The sequence below is a fragment of the Ceratotherium simum genome, chromosome 31 (assembly GCF_057802395.1).
Source record: "Ceratotherium simum simum isolate JZ-2026a chromosome 31, ASM5780239v1, whole genome shotgun sequence".
Lineage (NCBI taxonomy): Eukaryota > Metazoa > Chordata > Mammalia > Perissodactyla > Rhinocerotidae > Ceratotherium > Ceratotherium simum.
This window is the reverse complement of record NC_141930.1, coordinates 10,224,851-10,244,808: the sequence shown is the minus strand read 5'-3', so window position 1 is coordinate 10,244,808 and position 19,958 is coordinate 10,224,851. Positions and strand designations below refer to the sequence as shown.

Below are 19,958 nucleotides of genomic sequence, written 5' to 3'. Positions count from 1 at the left end.
AATCAAAAAAATAAATGGCTTCATGAAAAAGAAAGACATGGGTGAGAGGAAATAATTTAACTATCATGTTTCTATTTATTTTTTATAATAAATACATATATGAAATAAAATATTTGTATAAAGTTCACAAAATGTTTTTGTTTTCTTCAGTTCAAATAAAGGCCGTTTTAGGCAGAGAAACTCAGAATGTGGAATGAGCTAAATATTGGACTTCAATTCCAACACTTTTTTTTTTTATTTTAGTGGTATTTAGTAAGCTTTTAAAAACACCAAGCATACTCATTATTATATGCAAAGCTTTGTTGAATAAATGTTAAATCTGCTGTATAAATCAAGAATGAATAAAATGCTTGTACATTCGGTTATACATTACCCTTTAAAAATAATTTCAGAGCCCAATATTTAAATTTTAAGGCTTTACATTTAAAGTTCTGAAGTAGACCCAAAGATCATAAAGGTCACATGTCCAACTTATTAATTTCTCAGTTTTTTTAGAAATCCAAGTGTATTTCCAGTGACCATGAGCTTTATTACTGAGTAAATGCTGTTTCAGTTCTGTGGGCTGATATACTCATGTTTCTTGAAAGAAATATTTACATTTCTATGTTTATGAACTTAAGGAGGAAGATTCTGAGTTGAGGGCAAACTCCTCAAAGGAAATTGGAGTTGATAAAGGTATTTGAATTATTCACATGCATGCATGCATATTTTGTCTTAGTATTACTTCTCTTTCAAGAAAACATTTTGAAATTTGCATTCTCTCTTGTAACCATATTTACAAAAAATTTAGAGATTATTTCCATGTTTAACTGGTTTCAATATTTATAATTAGTCATTTTATATGATGGATTTTCCATTCATTATTTCTTTATTTTTTTAAGTATATCGATTGAGTGAGTGTATTAGTTTGCTAGGGCTGCTGTAACGAAGTACCACAAACTGGATGTCTCAACAGAAATTTATTGTCGTATAGTTCTGGAGGCTAGGAGTTTGAGATCAGAGTGTTGGCAGGGCTGGTTCCTTCTGAGAGCTGTGAAGGATCTGTTCCACGTCTCTCTCCCAGCTTCTGATAATTTGCTGGCCATCTGGGTTCTTTGGCTTCCACTGCGTTTTTGCCCTCATCTTCACATGGTGTTTTTCCTGTGAGTGCATGTCTGTATCCAAATTTCTCCTTTTTATATGGATACCAGTCATATCAGATTAGGGGCCCACATAACAGACTAAGTACGACCTCATCTTAACTAACTACATCTGTAATGATCTCATTTCCAAATAGGGTCACATTCTGAAGTACTGGGGGTTAGGACTTCAACATATAAATTTTGGGAGCAAAGTAATTAATATTCGCATTCTATTAATTAAAAAAAACTATTGGTGGAATAATGTGGGTAATAGATTTTCTAATCCTTTCCCAGTTGAGAATGTTTTTTAGTTCCTTCACATACAAACAACAATTTCGCTGGTTATAAAATTTTTATATCATACTTGGGACAAACAAACGTTGGAGAAGATACTCCATAATGACCCGACTTTGAAGCCAGATTGATTGTATTTCCTTTGTGGACATTTTATTTTCTTGCCCATATATTTGAAGACATTTTTTTCTTTATCATAGATACTAGTTTTAAATAATTTACCTGCCACATAGTAAACAAATTTAATCTACAAATATCTGATAATATTAGTTAGGATGTTGGTTTTGCTATTGAAATAGCCACAGTTTACAGGAGCTTAAATGTCATAAAAGTTTGCTTCTCTTCCATTTCTCTTTCATGTAAAAGTTCCTCTATTATCAAGGCTTTCCTCTATCAAGCCATCAGGGCCCAGATTCAATCTACCTTGTTGCCAGTCACCCTCAACATCTAGCTTCCATCTTCTGGTCTGAAAGGCTTATTCTAATGGCTGCCATTTTATCCCCATTCCATCTACAGAAAGAAGTAATAGAAAGACATGGTTATTCGTGTTAAGGGCACTGAGTAGAAATTATACGTAAAACTTCTGCTTCTCTGCTGTGGAACAGAAGTCACACACATGACCGCATTTAGCTGCAGGTAATCTTGTGAAATGTAGTCTTTTGATTGGGAGCCATGTGCTCAACTAAAAATTCTATTAACACAGAAGAAAAAGAAAAGATATTAGGGGACAAATAGTAGGTTCTGCTAGAGTCTACACTTTCCTTCTTTTAAATATCCATTTGTAACCTTCTTCTCATGCACGGAATGTATTTACCTCCCCCCCAGAGAGTCAATCTCAATGTCCCATCCAGTTACTGTATCCTAGTCAAAGTCTAGAATCTCTGGAAGATGTGCAGTCCAACTTGTTAGGTCTGACTTTGGTTCATCATGGCCCAGCAACCTCTAAACTAAAAGATAAATTATTTGGCTCGCTCTCATCACCCCGCCCCCCACCTCCAATACACAAATCCAATATGGAACAGAATAAGAACACACCAACAAGAAAACTTCCAAGAACTGTAACAAAAGGATTCCTGTGGCCTTCAGCTTCTCCAGGCCACGTGGGCAAGCTATCCCAGTGCCCCAGAAACTGCACGGTGCAGGTTCTCCATGGGGGAGGCGGCAGGTCACTGATAAAGGGCCATGGTTTCCATATTAAGGAAGCAGACGTGCATCTTGGTCTTGATGTCTGTCCCCTGCCAGATCTTCAGGAGGTCGTCAAAGGTGATCCCCTCTTACACCTGACCAGATTTCATCGGCCCCATGCAGACGCTGGCTGCCTCGGTCATGGCCTCACCTGCAGTGAAGCCAGCAGACTCCTTCTCCATGTGCGCGTTTCCCAAGAGCAGCTCCTCGACCACATTTCTACCTTCTTCCAGGGTGATGCATCACGCGCCGCTGTCGGAGTCATACGCGTGGAGCAGAAACCTCAGCTTCTCTTTCCAGCGCAGCTGCACCTGCTCCTCCTTCACGGTGGTCTTGATGGGCTGGAGGTAGCACACGATGGACAGCAAGTCCTCGAAATGCATCTCGTGGGCCAGGCCCCGGGGCCCCTTACACCGCTTCCTGTTGTCAAAGACGACACGGTCGATTTCGAATCGGATCTGGATAAGCTTCGTGTTAGGGACTTTGTTGAAGCTCTCCTTGGAATGGTGGGCTGGTCTCCACTCAGCCGCCTGAACTTCTGCTGGAGCTGCTTGATCTGGTCTGGGAGCAGCCAGTCTCACCCACAAGCTCCCGCTCTTCCTCAGACTGAGTGGGCGGTGCCCACAGCGCCCCTGGCGGGGCTCGTGGGGAATACGTCCCTTGCAGGGCCCTGGGTGGCACTGGCTCTGCAGCAGCTGGTCAGGCCTTGGGTCCAAAACAGATGGGGGATGCCAGGGACAGGTCTGAGCCACAGGGCAGGTGACTTAGGCATAAAAAGAAGAAATAAAAGCAGATTAAAACTGGAGTACAATTATATTCCTATTTTGAAACTTTGGAATAATTCACCCCTAAAAGGAAAATCTGAAAAACACTATTTTGGCATTAGATTTGTATAAATTTTTATTTACAGGTACTGATCTCCCTAGGAATGGAGACCTCTATACTTTTTTTTTTATTAAATTATTTTGCTTCTACCAACCCTTTAATATTTTATGACAGCGTGGTTAGGCCTGACGTCCTGAGAGATGAAAAACAGTATAGAACCTAAGAGACCTGACTCTCCCTCAGACCATCTCTTTTATTTCCAGGCTCTGTCACGTCCTGTCTTTGCAAACTTAGGCCTGTTATTTAGTGTCGCCCTGGCTCAAGATGGAGAGACTATCCTTCCCAAAACAATCTACTCTCAGTTGTTCTCAGACCATATAAGTGGTACTGAACTCCTCTTAGAGGGGTGAGCTAGGGGTAGGAGATGTTTATTTTCTGTGTGTACATGAAAGGACTGGCAATCTTATAAAATCTTTAAATTTCAAGCATACTGGTGGCAATCACAGTCCAGAGGCTGACTTTCAGGGACACTGATTTGAGAAATTCCAAAACAGGTTGGACTATATGAGCTTCTGAAACTGGTAAACAGTTAGCCATTGATGATTAGGTACCTAGTAACTAAGGTTTTTTTCTTTTTTGTAATTACTGATTATAGCTTTTAGTTGTTTACCCACCCATTGTCAACTGTGCAGTTTAGGCAATATGCTATCTGACTAGATTCCTGTAGATAACATCTTCCTGGCGCCTGGGTCACCATTGTAATGGATGTTTGAGCTGTTTTTCGGGATTAGAACCCCTTGTTCAGTTCAGGCCGGTTGAGACCATCAACCCATCAACTAGGCCCAAGCAGATTCTCGATAGGTGACCTTTTGACATCAAGAGGCTAAAAACTCCACCCTCAGGTCATGCTAACAGCACCATTTTGTGAACATGTGTCCTACAAAGAGGCATGAAGTCTGATTATGCATGTGCAGATCATCAATTACCTCACCTTTCCTCACTTCCAATCATCTATCTCCACACTTCAGACCATCTAGCCCTCTACCCCATAAATATCCCTGAGTCTCCATTTTCTGGACGGCAGATTTGAGATTCGTTCTTCTGTTTCCTCACTTGGCTGCCTTGTGATTAAAACCCTTTCTCTGCTGCAATCTCATTGTCTCTGTGTATGGCTTTCTGGGTGACAGGCAAAAATGAACCTGGCTCAGTAACACTTCTAAGACTAAAAAGAGAGAATTATTCAAATTTCACGAATAATTACCTACACTTTAAAAAACTATACTTGTTTTTCTTTGGATTGTAGACACTTACATAAGAGGGGTAGCTTTGTTTATTTAACTCTTAAACATATTCAACTATGTGTTCCACCCCAATCTCTGCATGTCAGGTGACATATTTTGCCATCCAAGACCATCTGCTGACAAAAATTATTTTAATTAGTTAATTCATTTATTAATTTTAGAATGCCTTTTTTTTTGTTTTTGGTGCAGAAGATTGGCCCTGAGCTAACATCTGTTGCTAATCCTCCTCTTTTTGCTTGAGGAAGTTGGTCACTGAGCTAACATTTGTGCCCCCCCTCCTCTACTTCGTATATGGGATGCCGCCACAGCATGGCTTGATGAGTGGTTCATAGATCTGTACCCGGGATCTGAGCCTGTGAACCCCGGGCCGCCGAAGCAGAGCACGTGAACTTAACCACTACGCCACTGGGCCAGCCCCATAGAATGCCATATATTTTTTAATTATCTTGATATACTCATCATTTCCAATATATTTTTAAAAGTTTAAGACCACGATTCAATATTGAGGTAAATCATGCATATATTTTGCAGGGTTTTTTGGTACTTTTTTCCTTATAGAAAAACATATGTTGATAGAAAACTTCACTTATTTACTTATGAATTTCTATTGATCTTTCGTGCTTTATCTAACAGTTAACATTTATTGAGGGCTCGGCATTTATTAGAAATGTGCTCAGCACTTTAATGGGTTGCTTCATCTTATTTTCGTGACAATTTTATTAGGTAAAATATCATTACCCTTTTTTACATACAGTGTGGGAAGTGAGGCCCAAGGTCACACAGTTGTAAAACAAAGATCACATACCCTCAGATGTTTCAGCCACGAAGCATCAATGCTTGCTCTAAGCCAGGAAAAACTAGGTAAATATTTATTACCCCATAGTACAGAAGAAAGTGGCAGAGGAGTAGAATGTAATGCCTTACAGCTTAATTTTCTAACACAACTCTTTCTCAAAAGAGCTGTCCACAGCATAAAGCTGCCACTTTTACTTTCCTCAGAGAAGCTCTTATGAGTCTCTCTTAACATGGCTCTTTGTGTATGGCTCTGAGCTTTCTAGTGGATCAGATATCCAGGAACTGCTGAAAAAATCAAGAGACAATGGGGATCCTTTGGTAGGTGTTAATGATGGGAGAACCGTTGCTAGATGAGGCCATTACTCTTGACAGCAGCCTTATTGGGAGCTGCAGAAGGCTTCTAGGAGTCAAAGACAGCAAGACTTAGGCCAAAAATAAAACTGCCATGTGTGTAAGTGGGAACTACTATGATGCTAATTATGTAGGGATCCAACTTTATTTTTCTAGTTTCTTCTGTTTCCAAACTTTGTAGGAAGGGATCTGTTATTAGATGCTGAGAATTTAGTTTTAATAAATTTTGTCTTTCAATGTGTTCTCATTTTAGTGATTTTTTTCCATAATGGTGTATGCAGGGAGAGGGGACATTCTGGAAGAGTAGAAAAATGGGAATGGCAAATCAACAAATTGGAAAGTCTGTTTTTTAAAACTGTTTTGCCCAAAATTAAGACCAGCTCAAGAAATTAAGTATATACTCTCTACTAGGCATTTTGGTAGATGATGAACAGAAGAAGAAATGTTTACATCCTCAAAGAGCTTGTAGTTTATTAGAAAAATTGTGATTAAACAGTTTCAGAATAATGAATCAACATTAATATGGAAATAATGTACTGAACTAGATGGGTGCCTAAATGCAAGAATTGTTAATTCTGCCCTGGAGAAGAAGGGCTCAGATAAATACTATGGAAAATACTATAGAGATGACACAGTACAGTATATAATTTAAAATTCCAACTTGCAAAATTAGTTTAATTATGTGGATTTATCCTTTAAAATATGAGAAATACAAATAAAATAGATCTATAAACAAAAGATAAGATTAAATATATCTAAAATCACCGGAGAATAAAACAGTTGCAAAAATTCCTCTTGTGGAATGTCTAAATCACGGTCCTGAATTTAATTAAATAAGGAAGTATGTTTATTTGAAGGGCAAATCTATGCAAATTCATGAAATTTACATTTTCGGCATTATAGAAAGCTGGTTCATAATGAGAAAAATGGGCAAAAATTCTACTGATGTTATTCCATTGGTTTTTGGTTTTCCACCAATTATTTTTAATATATCAGCATTTAGTTCTATTTTTGCTCCTTTAAATTTAATGGTGTTTTTCTTCTTTTAGTAGTTTTTAATGTTTTTCTATTTTGTTTATTTACATAACTTTGAGTATGTTAAACTGAAATATGAATTTATTTATCTGGTTTAAATTTATAGACATTTTTGATGATATAGGTTGACATCATAGACAGTTTGTGAAAATTCTTGGTCATTATTTCTTCCCATAAAGTTTTCGTCCACTCTGTCTCTCTTTTCTTTCTGGAATTCCAGTCGCATGTATGTTAGGCATTTTCATGGGATCCCTTATTTAATTTTTTTGCTCATTTTCCATCATTTTGCCTCTGTGTGTTTCTATCCACAATCTTCTAGTTAGTATTTTCCCGTGCACTATTTTCAAGTTCACTAATCCATTCTTCAGCTTTGTCTAATTTAAACCCATCTATAGATTTGACTGATGCTCCTTTCAGCTTCCAAAAATTTGTTGAAATCTCTTTGCCCACTGATAATATATATCCTGTTCTCTTTATGTATGTTTCACTTCAATAAAAAGTTTTATTAAAATTTAAGCTCTATAATCTCTCATTTCCTTGGGAAAAAATACTTACTCATCACTGAGAATGAAGTATTATCAGTGTCATAAACTTCATTAGACAAATGAAGTATCTAAGGCTTTGGAATTGTATTTTCATAGATGACTTGGTGGATTGTGTGTAATAATATAGACAGCACCTCTGCATTCATTAGCATTTCTAAACTTTCCATTATCATTATTTCAATAGTCAGAAGTTTTATTTTATTTTTTATTTTTTATTTTTTTTAAAGATTTTATTTATTTTTTGCCCCCAAAGCCCCAGTAGATAGTTGTATGTCACAGCCGCACACCCTTCCAGTTGTTGCATGTGGGACTCAGCCCCAGGATGGACAGAGAAATGGTGCCTCGATGCGCACCCGGGATCCGAACCCGGGCCGCCAGCATCGCAGCGCGCGCACTTAACCACCAAGCCACAGGGCCGGCCCAGAAGTTTTATTTTTAACCTCAAAATTTACATTGCACATTGTTGAATAAATTTAAAAGCCCTTTGTATTCTGTTCTATATTGTTTTTATTCTGTTTGTATTGTTGGCACCTGATATGGAAAATATTTTTAGTAAATTTTAGTGTTATCCGGTAGTATAATATCAGAAAGTACTATTTTGTGTATTAAATTTGGAGGTCTAATAATGTGGATAAGCAACATTCAATATTTTTAAAATAATAATTTGAATAGATATGTCCCATGTACGTTTAGAATCCCTTTCTTTACATTTGTAGATATATTTATCTATAATATATATAGAGAGGTATATCTCCAAATGTGATTATTTAGATATATAATACAGAGAGAGATAATATATACATGTGTTATTGTATGCAGATTTCCCCCACTATTCAAAAGTTCGCTTTATGCCACTTTGCTTTTATGAAAGACCTACATTAGTATCTGTTTTTGATAACCAAAAAAAATCCAAAGACGATTTTTGCTTTTACAAAAAAAGCAAAAAGTGAAAATAGGGTTCAGTGTTTGTTTTGCAGTGAGCTGTCAGAGAGGCTAAGCAGTCAAGCGTATTTCAAGGCTTCCACATCAGCTACAACAAATGACAGACCTCGACCTTCAATATGGAGGCAGCAGACATAGAAAAAAGTGTAGATGTTAGTGACCTGCCTTGATAGATAGTGAGATGTTAATAGATGACTCCCTTCCTTTCTCCCCTACACCTCAGTCTCCTGTACCTCCCAGAACCCCAACCTCCAACAACTCAGCCTAACAGACTCTCATCACCACCAACACCTCTCAGCCTTCCAGTATGCTCACTGTCTCCCCAACTCTGGTAAGTGAAACTGCTCTGTACATACAATATTTCTACTTTATACAGGCTGTGTATTTATCATATAATTCCTGCTTTTACTATATGTTAGTGTTATTTTTGGTTTTATGTGTTATTTGGTATGATTTGGTGGGTTATTTTTGGGGGTTTGGTGACACTAAAAGATGTTTTCCATGTAAGTTAATGGTAATTGCTTTTTCAATTTATGCTGTTTCAGCTTATGAAAGGTTTCATAGGAACATTCAACTTTTGAATAGCGGGGGAAACCTGTATATGTTATTGTGTATGCATATATCCATACCCAATACATATATAATATATATATATATATATATATAACTTTTTTCTTTCTATTCTCTTAGTGAGAAGAATGTGCTATCATGTGATTTATGCAGTATTACTCTGATCCAATCTAACTCTTTTCCACAATTTTATCCCATATATTTATTTCAACAAGCTCCAATTTGAAGAGTATGTTTGAAAAGGCAGAGTAAAAGGAAAATAAAATTTAACAAGTATTGATTCAAAACAAAATGTATTATTTTATGTTCCAATTCCATACAGTGATACTAAGATAAAATCTAAATTAAATTTAAAACCACATTCTTCTTCATTTGCCATATTTTGTCAATTTTGGGCTTACTAGTCTGACGTATTTACCCTACCTTGCTCCAGAACTTAAGGGAATTCCTTCTGGAAGGAGATTCAGAACTGAATGTGCTGCTAATTCTTTTAAAAAATTCTGAAAAATCAGTTTTTGTGCCTCATTATTTCTTAGATGCTATAGAAAAATGAGTCACTTCTCTTCCCACCACAAAGAGCTTACAATATTATTATGGAAATAAGACCGAAAGTGACAATAAAGTCAAATAACTAATTCCAGTAGCATTAGAATCTGATCAATTTCATTGTGTTTTAATTGTACTTCTATATTGGAAGAGCAAACTAACAATACCAAGTTATATATTATAAGTATTAAGGACCTCTGTGAGGAGCTTGTGGGATTTAAACTTAGACCTTGCATTTCAAAAGACAACAAGAAATTTTATAACCTCTGACCATGTAGAAATGATATAAATCACAAGACTGGAAGGGGACAGAAGGTGGAAGATAGAAGAAATAGTCTGGTCTCTTCATATTTTATAATCAGTAATCATTTTATGATCAAGTATCATCAAAGTGATAAAAGTATTAATACAAAAATGACTGTATATTTAAATGTATGAAGGTAGACATTAAGTAAAATGATATAGTTGAAATCATGAAGTAGGTATTACAAGCTCTTACTCATATCTCACTCACTTCTCCTTCTTGGTACCTACAAGCAATACTCTCTCCTTCCTAGAACTTAGTTTATGGCCAAAGGGACATCAACAGAAATGACCGCTACCACTTCTGGGCTGACACATTCAATTCCTGATGCAAACTCCTCCGTGCTCTGCTACCCCGCAGAGCTGACCCCAAAGCACTGTGTTGAGAAGTAGGTGCCGCAAGACTAAAGCAGCCTGCGATCTTGAGCTTTCAAATGCAGAACAGCTGCTTTGGAGAGATGCCCAGACTGTAGGGCACTGTGAGCAAGAAACACACTTTGTTGTGATAAGTCACTGAAATGTGTTCTTTTTTACTGCAGTATAACCTAGTCTTTTCTGATTGACACAAAATAAGCAGTGATTGGGACATAAGTAGAAGAGGAAGTCAATCGAGACTGTCCAAAGATTTAGATAACTAAATACACTGCTAGAAGTAATAGCTATAAAGAAAACCACTAGCAAATGTATAAACATTCCAAATTATCAGAGAAAAAAAACACAAACATACATAAAAGAAAACATTGTTTATATAGTGAAAGATTAAAAAGAAGCAGTGGGAAAAAATAAATGACATAATTAACCAAGCAAATATCATTTAAATAAATGTAAATAAGTTTAACTCAAACATTTAAAGTAAAAGACTCTCTATTGGAACCAAGAACAAAATCTAATAATATATTGTATACAAAAATACACAAATTACAAAATAACTCAGAGAAGCCAAATATAGAAAAGGTAGATATAATCATCACAGAAATATGCAAATGTACAAAAAGCAAAAAGTGGAATTTAGCAATTTTAAATAAGAAAAAATTAAATTCAAATCAAAAAAATAATTAAACAAAAAAATAATAAATAATGCAATTTACAATGAAGATCAGAGGAGCAGAGAGAATATTCATTCATTAAATAATACAGTCATAGAGCCAGATCATCATGAAATCCAAGGAGAAATAGACAGAAACACATTTGTAACAGGAGACTTTAATTTTTCTTTCCCATTTTAAGTTACATTAAATTTTAAAAGTGTAAATATGTAAAAGTTGAAATAATATTATTAATATATAACTATAATTTTTCAAATTTTGTACACTGATAATAGAAAATATCCTTTTTAAAAATGCTATGAACTTTTTCATAGCATTTTTCAAAAATTGACCATGGATAATGTCACAAGACACTTCAATCAGCTTTGAAAAATCACATTCATATAGACTGCATCCTCTGATTTAATTTAAGAAAGCACAAAATTATATAGGAAAATATGAAAAGTAACTATGTGTAAGTTTAAAAACTATATGCATGTGTGTGTATATATGTATTATATATATACATATAAGCATATATTTAGCAATTTTATTGAGATATATTTTAAATACTATAAAATTAACCCATTTCACGTGTACAATTCAATGATTTTTAATGACTTTATCAACTGGTACAACCACCACCATAAATCAGTTTTAGAACATTTTCATCTCTTCCAGAAAGATTCCTCATGCCTATTTACAGTTCAGCCCCATTCCCATCCCCATTCTCACTTCCAGCTCTGGGCATCCGCAAGTCTATTTTCTGTGTCTATAAAATTGCCTTTGTTGGACGTTTTATACAAACGGGGTCACACAATGTGTAGTCTCTTATGTCTAACTTCTTACACATAGAATAATGTTTTCTGAAGTTAATCCATGATGTAGCATGGCCAGTAGTTCCTTTCTTTTTATTACTGAGTAGTATTCTACTGTATAGATATACCACATTTGTATATTCATTCACATTTAATAGACATTTAGGTTGTTTCCACTTTTTGTCTACTAACAGATAATGCTACTGTAAGCATTCATTTGCAAGTCTTTGTGCGGGCATATATTTTCACAAATCTTGGGTATATATGTAGGAGTGCTGGGTCCTATGGTAGTTTATGTTTAACTTTCTGAGAAACTGAAAGTGGCTTTTCAAAGTGGCTGTACTATCTTATATTATCCCAGAAATGTATGAGATGTCCCATTTTTCCACATTCTCACCAATGTTTGTTAATGTTGGACTTATTTCATATTGCTGATCTAGTGACTATGAAATAGTATCTCATTGTAGTTTTAATTTGTATGTCTCTAATCATCATCTTGCCAGGTACTTATTAGCTCCAAGGTGTCTTTTTTACACCACCACCAAGCAATGAGCTCAGTTCTGACACTCTACCTGGAGATAGCATCAGATGCCGTAGGCTAAGTGCTCAGTTCTATAAGACTGCCCCCCTACCCCCACTTTAGAGGCTAAACACAAGTCCAGATTGCCCCTGTGCTTCTGATTGACTAGGCTATGAATTGGAGGTTCCCATGACCCCCTCCTTGGGTTTGATTAATTTGCTAGAGTAGCTCATAGAACTCAGAGAAATATTTTACTTACAAGATTACTGGTTATTATAAAAGGATGTAACTCAGAAACAGCCAGATGGAGGAGATGCACAAGGCAAGGTATGTGGGAAGGGATATGGGGCTTCCACGCTCTCTGAGTGCACCACTCTCCCTTCCTCTGCATGTGTTCACCAGCCCGGAAGCTATCTAAACCTTATTCTTTGGGATATGTATGGCCACGTCATTAAGTAAGCATGATTGATTAAATCATTGGCCATTGGTGATTAAACTCAATCTCCAGCCCCTCTCCCCTCCCTGGAGATGGGAGATGGGACTAGAAGTTCCAACCCTCTAATCATGTGGTTGGGTCCCTGGGCAACCAGCCCCCATTCTTAGTTTACCACTGGGCTTTCCAAAAGCCACCTCATTAACATGACAAAATGCACTTTTATTGCTCGCCTCACTTAGTAAATTCTCAGCTTTTTGGGAACTCTGTCCCAGAAGCAGGATGAAGCTCAGATATATATTTCTTATTTTTAATCCCAATAGTACATTAAGCATTCATATATCTTCTTTGGTGAAATATTTGTTAATATATTTTGCTCATGTAGAGATTACATATATTACATATATATATATGAGATTATATATATATTATATATAATGAACTATATCTTATATTATAAACAGTGTATCATATATTATTTGTAACAATTATGTGTATGTGTGTACATAAATAATACATGGAAAATAATTAAAATCATCCTCTCTGAATTTATGGAATAAATTTGAAGCTTTTTAGGAAGAAAACTTACAGCCTAAGATACAGACATTAATGGAAAGAAAAGGGGGAAAAGAGGTGAGTTAATCATCGAACTCAATAAATTGGAAGTTACAAAGTTGACTTAAGAAATACTGAAAAGAAACAATGTATATGTAGAAAGAAAGAAATAAATTGTAACAAATACTTTAATAGAGCTAATAAATAAATTAATGATCTATTTGGATGGAAATCAAAACAATAACATACATAATTCATTTTCTAAAGTAAACAAGGGAAAATTGGTATCATACAAATGCATGACATACACACTGATAGCAGAAATAATCACAGATATAGGAGATGTTAACTAAATCATGTGAGACTAATTTTCTCCATTCTATGCCAACATTTAAAAACCTGGATGATATATAATATTTTTTAGGAAAATATAAACTGCCACTACCAATCAAAGAACAGATAGATAATCTGAACAGATTAATGCCATCAAATAAACAGATTTGTCAGAAAGAAATGGTCAAAAAATGGATGTTTCTGAGAACATTTCATTAAGAAACAGTTAATTTCAAAGCTACTTAAAAATCCTCTACAGCATAGAAAAAAGAAGAGAGCTTCCAACTTTTTTTATGAAGGTGGCAAAATATTAGCACTAAACAGTGATGAAAAGACATACTTCATCTGCTACATAGCATCCTGCCCTCCTCCCAAAAAGGAAAGATAAATAAAAAGAGCTTCACAACAATCACACCCATGAATACCAATTTACAAAAACACTAAATAAAATTTAGCAGACGTTACCCAGAAGCGTATTAATCAAGACTAAGTGAGTCTTACTCCATGTGTGTACCTGTGTAGATATCTCTCTGAATCTGACTGTCTAGTACCAACATCCACAACATGGTAGCATTGAAATACTACTGGATGATGTTTGATGTTTATTCATCGGTGGCCATGGAATATCTCATACGCCCAGGTAACTCGCAGGTGTCTTGAATCACTGTCAGTCTACAGTAAATGACTTCATGGTTAATCCTGATCCTCCACGTCTTCTCTCGAGAAGTCTCAGGATTGTCCAGTGCTATATTCTCTTTTGCATTCTATCTTACAGTTCACCTCAGCTTTGTATCGTGTTTGTGAGAAGGGGTAGAAGTTTTCCTGGACCAGAAATAATTGTTAGGTCTACAGTTCTACGCTAAGTATTACTTTTGTATATAATTTATTTAACCAGCTAGATAATAGTGGTAGTTTTGCATTAGAAATAAGCTCAAACAAAACACCAATATAATATTTAAGTGTAACATTTTTCAAATTTTAAGAATAAACAAAAAAATCTGATTCAATTAATGGTCAAATCCAAAGTAGGGTATATTAAAACTAGTACGTCTAGAACAGAGAACTAACAACTTTCTTTCATTTCTCTCTTTTTCCTCTCTTTTATCTTAATCTGTCTATCTGTCTCACTTTCTGTAGAGCTATCATCTAACCATTTCCTTGAACTTCCTTAAAATTCTGCTCTCACTTAATACTTAAAAAACCCTTTTAGAATAAGTTGTGCATTCAGATTCCCTTCTGAGGACAATAGACAGTATCTGATTATTCTACTAATGGAAGTAAATGCCTGTCGTGTTTGGGAGAAGAATACTACAGCAGCGTACCAATATGTCATGGTGTAATAAGAAAAGAGTATAGTGCCTTGCTTTTATCTCTATTTTCTGTTGTTACTGAAAGAAGAAATGAGACTAGAATAGGTGCTGTAGAAGAGCACTAAAAATAAGGCAGTTCTCGCTGGGCCTTGTCTGGACTAGCATGAAGAGGCCTAGATACCATGGGAGCCATGGTGTTGGCAAAGCACCTCATTAAAGATGGGCTACCTAGAGAGAGCAGAAGGAACACTGCGGCTTTAGAGTGGTGAAGTAGCAAGTCCAGGCTTACAGGAATTCGTATGCCTGAAGTCTGGAACAGTCAAACCAGCTTTAGGCCCTCTCTCGCCATAGTGATTACTGGCTGCAGGGGCTGTTTGAACCCTAGGTTCCTGGAGAGCGTACAATACTAGAGTGACTACATCACAGAGCTTCTAACCCTGAGATCCAGTAAGTAGATGTTCATAAAGCAAGGATCAAGAGATTTGGTTCTCCCTGGGCACTTAGCTCTGAGGGCGAACAGGCATTCATTAGAGAGATAAGGCTCAAGTTTGAGAGATAGGTCTTAAGTATTAGCAAGAGCCTATCTGAGGCCTCCTACAGCAAAACAGCAGGCCGCGCACCCCAGTGGAGAGGGCTAAGAGAAGGCACAGCTTCGGCTGTCATAGAAGGCTAGGACCGAGGAAGAATTTTATTACAAATCTAGTGTCTCCAAGACAAGCAAAATTTACAGGATGAGATAGTGTTAAACACTCATTCCTCCTATTCCTAAATATATAACGCTATTTCTTTTTCACTGATTTGAGTAATATTTCATTTTTAGTATCTCTAAAGAATTAGTATGCAAATTTTAGAGTTTGTGTTTTGGAGAACTTAAGAGCTAGAAATGATTGTAGAGATAATATAGTCCATCACATACCCATGAAAACCATTTCCAAACAAGAAATGTGACACTCAGGGAGATTTTCTAACTTGTCTAGAGTTGTGGGTGGTAATGAAAGAATTAATACTCACATTGCTCATTCCTGGCACATTAGTTTCATTATGTAATATAGAATCCTTCTGCTAATAAAGAATTAATTTGCTAAATAAAATTTCTAATTTATTTCCATTTTTTGAAAGCATCAACAACAATAACTAATGGTTTGCTTATTTAAGATTGCAGGAACATAAGATCTTTAAAGAATAAAAGAAAAAGCCGTTTATAGATATAATTCATAGGTACCGGCACATTCCATATGAGTATAAAAAATATATAATGCTGCTACATATGTACTGCATATATAGGGATATAGCTATCCATCTACATATATCTATCTATGTGTATACATATAGATAGATAGATGGATATATAGATATGGAAATATATAACTTTATATGTAAACAAATACATGTAGGGATATACGCATACCTATATGTATGTGTATATATGGTTAATGTATAGCTATTTCTTGAGGATGTGATTTATGGATCTATAGTTAGCTCCTATTTCCTTAGAGCTGTTCAACTATAGTTACCTTCACCAACTGTCTCAGCAGTTCCAAGCCCATTCAGAAAGAGGGTGCTGTAAAAATCATATTACACTGAGAGTAGTATCACACAATCAAGCTGCTTAGTATAAACGTTTTGGGTCTAAAAGTCTCAGAATTTCTTTAATATCTACAATGAAAATATTGGTCCCTGCCTGCTTATGGGGAGTCTAGTCACATTATTAAAGAAATCTACTTTTACTAAGAAGTATATGTGTAGATAGATAGATAGATAGATAGATAGATAGATAAATGGATAGGGAGTGAAATCCTTTCCTAGGAACGTGAAAAAGGAGATGCTTTTTGATACTTGATAGGAGGGAAGAATTGTCACAGAGGGTGCAGAATTTGCAATTTTCTAAAGCTAAGAAAGGGACAGTATGGGATTATATGCCCCCACCCAGCATGATGGTTGAGAAGATGGCAACTCTACTCTCAACAGTGCCTTATCTGGCAAAGAATATTTTAATTATTATAGTAGAAACAACTTGGAAAACATAAGGCTGGTGAATTAAATTGTTTTTTTATAAATGTCACCCAGGAGTTGAGCAATTTGGAAGTTTGTCTAAACTACTTAGCAACCTGTCTTTCCTAACTACTAGCATTATGTTCTTTTTATTTATTTATTTGTTTGGTCTTTTCCCTAAGGAAGATTCTCCCTGAGCTTATAGCTGTTGCCAATCTTCCTTTTTTTTTTTCCTTGAGGAAGATTCACCTGAGCTAACATCTGTGCCAACCTTTCTTCTATTTTGTATGTGGGTCGCCACCACAGCATGGCTGATGAGTGGTGTAGGTCCGCCTCTGGGATCCAAACCCACAAACCCAGGCTGCTGAAGCAGAGCACACCAAACTTAACCACTAGGTCATGGAGCCAGCCCCTCTTTTTATTTATTTTAATTTTAATTTTATTTTATTTTGAGGAGAACACTTAACATGAGATCTTCCCCCTTAGCATGATGTTCCTCTGATGCAAAAATTCATTGGTTAAATATATGATTTTATCTGTTTTGTATTTCAGATTGTTTTGGTTCATGAATTCTTTCTTTTTAGGCTTTGGAACAACACAGGGCTTGGCATGTAATCATAAAGTAAGGCTGCAAATGTGTTGAGTAAAAATATGTATAATTAGGAAAGAACACTACATAATGAAAATGAAATTAAGCAAATTAGAAATTAAGCAAGTTTTTGAACTAATTTTCTTCTTAGAAATCACTCTCTTTTCCTAGGCCTTATCCATGACCAGGAATCTGGGGCTGGGTCACAATAATACCACTTTCCATAGTTCTTAATCCTACAACTTCACTAGTTTTCCTAATGGAAAAATATAATAATAAAAGAGCAAAGGAATATATTAAAACAATAACTTTAGGAGACTTCCAATTCAAGCTGAAATGTAATAGTTTCTTCCCTAGTCCTCCTCCTCACAACTTGAAAACTTGAACGTAATACAACAAGCAGACCTAGGGAGACTCTGAATGATGGAAAGAAAAAGGCGGACTGACTAAGGACCACGGGACTTGAGGAATGAAAAGATAGTGAATTCCCAGGGTGTTCTTTTTGCCATCTATGCAGCCAGGATGAGGCACTGGGGGCCTGAAACCATCGAAAATACAGACAAAAAAGACCCAACAAAAGTCTGCTCCTTCTAGCCAAAGAAGAAGGAAAAGGGTAGCCTAGTAGAACAATAAACTTTTCGACAATACCTGCTCTACTTCATGTAAATACCAATGGACAAACTGTCCCCTCTGATTCCCTGGTGTCAGGGGGACTGAGCACAGAGCCAAATTTCCACCCTTCTACTTGGCAGCAGCAGTTAGTGCTCTGATTACCCCACCGCGTTGCTCTTAGTTGGGCCAAGCAAACAGCTGAATTTTTACCCTACAAGACAGCAACAAGGCAGTGCAAGTTGGTGTTATTCAGCATCCTGCTCCCTCATTTCTCCCAGTGTCAGTGAGGCCCAGTGGAAACATGAACCTCCACCCCTACTGTCCTCCATCCTTGCTGTAAGCAATCAGGCAGTGTGAGGTGGTGTGAGGCAGTGTGAGTTGGTACCCTGATTTCCCCAATAGGGTAGTATTAGTGGGAATTAGCTGGGAGCTGAGTTTCTATTCTCATCCAGCAGCAACAAGGTAATGCAATGCCATGCTCTACTTTTTCAGAGGTAGTTTCAATGGGGTCCAGTGGGAATCTGAACATCTATGTCCACCCAGACCTGCGTGCTACAGCTAAACAAGGGGAGCATCTGCTGAAAAAGAAGATGAAATAGGATCCAGGATCTCACAACATATCTTAGGAGTCCAAGATACAATCCAAAATCACAAATCGTTCCATGAACCAGAACAATCACAACTTGAATGAGAAAAGACAATCGATAGACACCAACACTGGGATAACTCAGATATTGGAATTATTTGGCAAGGATTTGGAAGCAGCAATCATAAATTTGCTTCAATAAGCAATCACAAACTCTTGTAATAAGTGAAAAAAATAGACAATCTCAGCAGAAAATGGAATGTATTTTTTAAAAACAAAGATAAACTATAGAACTTGTAAAAAATGTCAAGATAAAAAATGAAATAAAATCTCACTGGACCAGCTCAACAGTAGATTGGGGATGACAGAGGAAAGAATCATGAACTTGATTAAAAAACAATAGAAATTACCTAATCTGAACAGTAAAGAAAAAGAGTTAACAGAGCTTTGTTGATCTATGGACCAATATCGAATCCTCATGTTATCAGAGTCCTAGAAAGGGCTGAAAAGTTATTCAAAGAAATAATGGTTGAAAATTTCCCAAATTTGGTTAAAAGCATAAACCTTCAGATTCAAGATGCTGAGTAAAACCCAAACAGAATAAACCCAAAGAAATCCACACCAAGACACATCATAATCAAACTTCTGAAAACTAAAGACCAAAAAAATCTTGAATTCACCTATAGGGGAACAATGGTTTGAATAACAACAGATTTCTGATCTGAAACTATGGAGTTGGAAGGAAGTACACATAATTTTCAAGGACTGGAAGAAAAGAACTAGCAATCCTGAATTCTATGTCCAGCAAAAATATCTTGAGAAATGAATACACTCTCAGATAAAGGAAAACCAAGAATTTGTCAGCAGCCTACCTACCCTTAAAGAATGGTAAAAGTTCTCCAAACAGAAGGAAAAATAATAATTTTAACCTTTCGTCTGTACATCATAGTTGAATGACTTATAGGTTTATCAGTCTAACAGTATCCCAATCATAGTTCTTTCAGTGGGAGTTTATATATTTATTTATTCACTCATTCATTTGTTTACCTATTATATACCGGGCACATGATTACAAGGCCTTGCCAGAAACTAAACTAGATACAGGGAATACAATGCTGAATGTGATAGCATTGCCCTGGTGGGAGAAATTGACACTGGATACATCATGAGACAAATGTGTGTTGATTTACAATAATTTTAAATCCTATGAAAATGTATAAGATCCATGAGGATATATGTCAAAGGAAACTTACCTCCTCTGCTGGATCAGGTGGGGAGGGCTTTCTGAGAAAGTGTGACTTAAGCTGATATCGAAGAATGAGGGAGTTAACAGGGTTGGAGGTGTTGGGAGCAAGTAAGGATGGAGAAAGCG

General features: G+C 36.2%; 1 pseudogene; it reads right to left on the bottom strand.

Moving 5' to 3' along the window:
* Positions 1–307: 307 nt before the first annotated feature.
* Positions 308–3,372, bottom strand: LOC147913021 (calcineurin B homologous protein 3 pseudogene; annotated as a pseudogene).
* Between the last annotated feature and the right edge of the window lie 16,586 nt (positions 3,373–19,958).